The sequence below is a fragment of the Sinocyclocheilus grahami genome, unplaced genomic scaffold (assembly GCF_001515645.1).
Source record: "Sinocyclocheilus grahami isolate Dianchi unplaced genomic scaffold, SAMN03320097.WGS_v1.1 scaffold1099.1, whole genome shotgun sequence".
Classification (NCBI taxonomy): Eukaryota; Metazoa; Chordata; class Actinopteri; order Cypriniformes; family Cyprinidae; genus Sinocyclocheilus; species Sinocyclocheilus grahami.
The window spans coordinates 327,012-331,405 of NW_015506278.1; the positions used below are offsets into that span (position 1 = coordinate 327,012).

A 4,394-nucleotide genomic window follows, 5' to 3' on the forward strand; every position below is an offset into this window, starting at 1 on the left:
AATTTAAGGGGGTCTGAATACTTTCCGTACCCACTATATATAATTTATGTATTATTATTAAAAGTACATAATTGCTCTTAGTGTAATATATATATATATTACAACGTATTAGTTTGTTTAGGGAAAGCTCTTAGTTAATAGTGAATGTGTTCCCTATTCTTTGATTGATATATTATGAAATAACAGAAATAGAATGAGGAACCCTGTATATAAAAACTACATTGAGTAGTGAACCTTTGTTCCATTTTTGTAGCTTTTTTTTTTTTTTGTCTTTAAAAAAAAAAAGCCAGATAAGTGACCTATATATTTTTTTTTTATTAGAGTTATGTAATATATCTTTTCCTAGTTACATCTTACCAATGGTGTCTTAATTTCTCCTACCAGTATTTGACATTTTAATGTGTTCTTCAGTTGTTTGTCATTTCAAAAGGTTCATGAAGGTTCAGCACATGCTGCCTTTTGCTTCTTGGACAGAGTGCAGGAGAGTTCAGACAGTTCATCTCAATATACATGTACTTTTAACTGAGAGCTCCTCTCCTGCGAGGTTTAGCTGCTAAACTTGAGCTTAATAAAATAAAATTTTATAGAAGTTTGTTCATTTATCATTTGCCTTATACAACATTTTATTCCTAAAAACATGGCTGTTGACAGTATTTTCTGATTTATGGAGTGATAAAAAGAGATGTAAAATGCCCTTTGTAAAAAAAACATCTAACTATAATATGTCAAAAAAAAATAATGTTTTGAACCTGGCTTTATCCTGCATTCAGATTTATATTCTGGAAATGTGTGCATATTTAATTAGATAATGGCAAAACATAACACTTTAGAAAACCTGTTTGTTGTGTAATCAATCGACTGGGGAAGTATGATGATATCTTTTTGTTCAGTTTTTCACCCTATTCACCGGTGCCTTAAAATGTTGTTGGAGTCTCAAACGTTTGTGATAAAAGTGCAAATTTGGCACAAAAGGATAAAGACAAGATCACAGAGACAGAATCGAATCTTGATATTATATGTGTATTATTTACTCAGACACTGTGTATTTGTAACTTTTTTTTTTTTAGCTTAATTTATTCCTTTTTTTCTTAGATTGCAAATATTTAAATAACGTGCACTTTAAATTCATGTTGTCATTTACCTGTCCAATATTTTCACCGTTTTTCCGGATCCTGCAGTCATATCTTGAAGGCAGAGAGAGTGAAGTTCAAGCGATGCATAGGAAAGCAAACGTGAAGAACAAAAACAGCAATATACACTCTACTTTGAATAAATCGATCCTTTAAAGCAATACATTCAAAAAAATTTAAATTCAAAATTAAGATTCAAACATGTATTTTTAATCATTCAAGCAATGAAAACACCAACAGTAATTTGTATTTATTTTTCTAGTGTCTCTTAACCACTTTCTTGTTTTTCACCTCTTGTTCATCATTTTACTTTTTCCTCACCAGGTTGAAGCTTGTCGTCTGTATAGCAAGTTTTCTGCTCGACCAAGCAGCCTTGAGATGATACCAGCCGTAGTTGAAAAAGTAAATATTTAATCTCTTTTAAGTCCCTATGAATTCAAAATTTGAGTTTTGAGGCCATGTGTAAGGTAGTTGACAAAAAAATGCTAATCTTTTAGCAGATATACATATTAGAAATGTACATTTTTAGCATATTTATACATTTAAAATGAAAATTTGAATTGTTTCTCTTAGAGGAAAAAATATAGACGACTCATCTTGTTTAAAGAGATGTACAAATTTGGCCATTTACTGTGATGTTAAGTAAAGGCTGAGCTCTGTGATATGTTAGTTATGTTCAAAGACAAATTGTTTGTTTCACTGTTGTTTTTGTTCACTAAAAAAACATATTTATTATTGAAATAAATCTGAAATAAAATAAAATAGTAGAATTAATAAAATATATAAATATTAGATAAAAAAGCTTAAATGAAAATAAAATAAATTAAATTAAAAATAAATTAAATCTAAATAGAAATAGAGTGTAGCGTCTCGACCAATCTGACACACTAAATTTAATTTGATTTAACAAATCAATTATTCATTAGGTTAACAAATCGTCACAGTCCCCTCACTCAATAAACTGGATGCCAGGATGTCTGCTGAACACCAGGCCCTCTGGTCACCATGACAACTAATCATGATATCACTGGTTTTATGACCCCCCAGGAATGTGAGAAGGATAGCCCACTCTTGTCCCAAGGAAAAGCAGAGTAGAAATGGACTGTGTTCTAGTTAATTCATAGAAAAAACGTTATTTGAATGAACACACATATTTCTTCAGGCCATTGAGTATATTATTGTCATTGTGTATTTTGTCTTTGATATTCTTAGACTATTTTAGTATGCTTGTGAGGGGACCCATTCCTGATCCTCCCTTTTCACTATATGTAATCTTACCTTGTTTAGTATCTATGAATTTGCCTGCTTATGATCGAAACAAGCGTGTATATTATATGGTGGTACATAGGCAATATATATTAGCACCCTGAGAATCGTTAATAGTTTCGATTTAAGTCCATTTGCAAATTACCATGCTTCGAGAACAAAGGGTCATAAACCCTCCAGCAATTGCCACCTCCCGCTCGGAAATTCCATTGTGCTCATTGGACAAGCCCATCTTGAAAGGCGGAGATCTTCTCCGACCTTAAAGGCCCGGCTCCAGGGACCCGCCCCAGTCAGTGGTTCGGTCATAAGCTAAGAAGATGTGAGAAAAACGCTGCAGGATACCAAAGCTTGTGCCAGGCCTTTCGGCCTCGACTTTCCATTCACCAAAGACTCTGACTCAAACTGGTTCTTTTCATCGACCCGAATTCAGCAAAGATCTACGGGAAGCTTTAAGATTTGCATCAGGAATCTCTTTCAGACCGCCGAGACTCGCTAAGTATCAAACTTAGTCTTATTAATTGATACATTAAGTATCAGTTACACCTTTTTACAAAGGTGTGTTTGAACTCAGAATCTGACGTATCCCTGAAGGCTTTGATCTGTTGAATATACATGCAAAGTGTTCCATAAAATCCATTCTTTATGCCTCTTTCTATGCTGAGTTAAACTTTAACCCTTTCCTATACCAACTGTATGTGTGTGTGTGTGTGTGTATGTGTATGTTAGACCGGCTTAATGTGTTTATGTAGTCAGGAAATTAACGTTCTTAAAATTGACAAGACAGTTGACCCTGAGTGGTCAGCTAAATATCTACAGTGGATCTAAAATATGAATAGTTAATTATAACTAGTTATGGTTAATTATTCATATTTCCCCATGAGCTGATTCGCTACAAGAGTTTTATTAAAAAAAAGATTAAATAAAACTAATAAAAAAAGAACTGAAGCACAAAAAATTACTCAAACTTAAACTGTAATTTAAATGAAAACTGAAAATGTAAAAAATAGAAGCCAATTCAAAATATTTGTAAAAAAGTGAATAAAACTTTGTTTGATAATTGAATGAAGTCTTAAAAAAAGCATGTTTCTAAAGTAGGCCGATTATACTATATACTATGCAATGTCATTTAAGATGCTGTTTATTATTATCTTTTAAATTAGATTTTATTTTTTATATTTTCTTTCTTATATATTAGTTGGACTGTTTGTGTTTTTGTCAGGCTGTAAGTTTATGGCCGTCCAGGAGCGTCCTACATAGACATAGCTGGAGACATGGTGAATGCCAAAATAGACCGGGCCAGTGTCAGGTGAGTTTTATGTAGACTAGATTGAAATATGCAAAATGGCTTTTAGGTTTGTTTCCTGCTGTCCTGCTCCTCCTGTGAGTCAGGCTGACAGCAGGGAGATCACACAGGCTGTCAGGCTGCTCAAAGCGGCTCAGAGACCTCTGATCATCATCGGCAAAGGTGAACAGAATAGAACTGTTTAAATGAAGGGTAACTTGCTGAAACTGATCAAAACAATGTTGAACTGTGATCTGGTGCAGGTGCCAGGGCTGAGAAGGAGGTCAGGGAGCTGGTGGAGGTGACTGGGATCCCTTTCCTTCCCACGCCTATGGGGAAAGGAGTACTGCCGGATGACCACCCTAATTGTGTTGCTGCAGCCAGGTCCAGGTGTGCATATGTATCTGAATGATCTTTCCAAAATCTCTTTTCGATGGACTGGTGTGATGCATTTCTCTCTCTGCTATAGAGCTTTATTGCAGGCTGATGTTATAGTGTTGCTGGGTGCCAGACTCAACTGGATCCTGCACTTTGGTTTTCCACCCAGATACAGTCCCCATGTGAAGATCGTTCAGGTTAGTTACACCCTGGACACTTAGTAAGTTTCCGCACCTTTGCAATAAAGACTTGCTATAAATGACTAAATGATCTTCCGTTCATCTTCAGTGTGGCATGTTGTGTAAATTTGTTCAGGTGGATCTGTGTGCTGAAGAGTT

General features: G+C 34.6%; 1 long non-coding RNA gene across 1 annotated transcript; it reads left to right on the forward strand.

Annotated features, from left to right (window-relative positions):
- The first annotated feature begins 1,513 nt into the window (after window positions 1-1,513).
- On the forward strand, window positions 1,514-3,858 carry LOC107566769 (uncharacterized). The gene is made up of 3 exons (XR_001606548.1): window positions 1,514-1,532; window positions 3,616-3,702; window positions 3,749-3,858. It is a non-coding gene; the product is annotated as an uncharacterized lncRNA (long non-coding RNA).
- The last annotated feature ends 536 nt before the right edge of the window (window positions 3,859-4,394 follow it).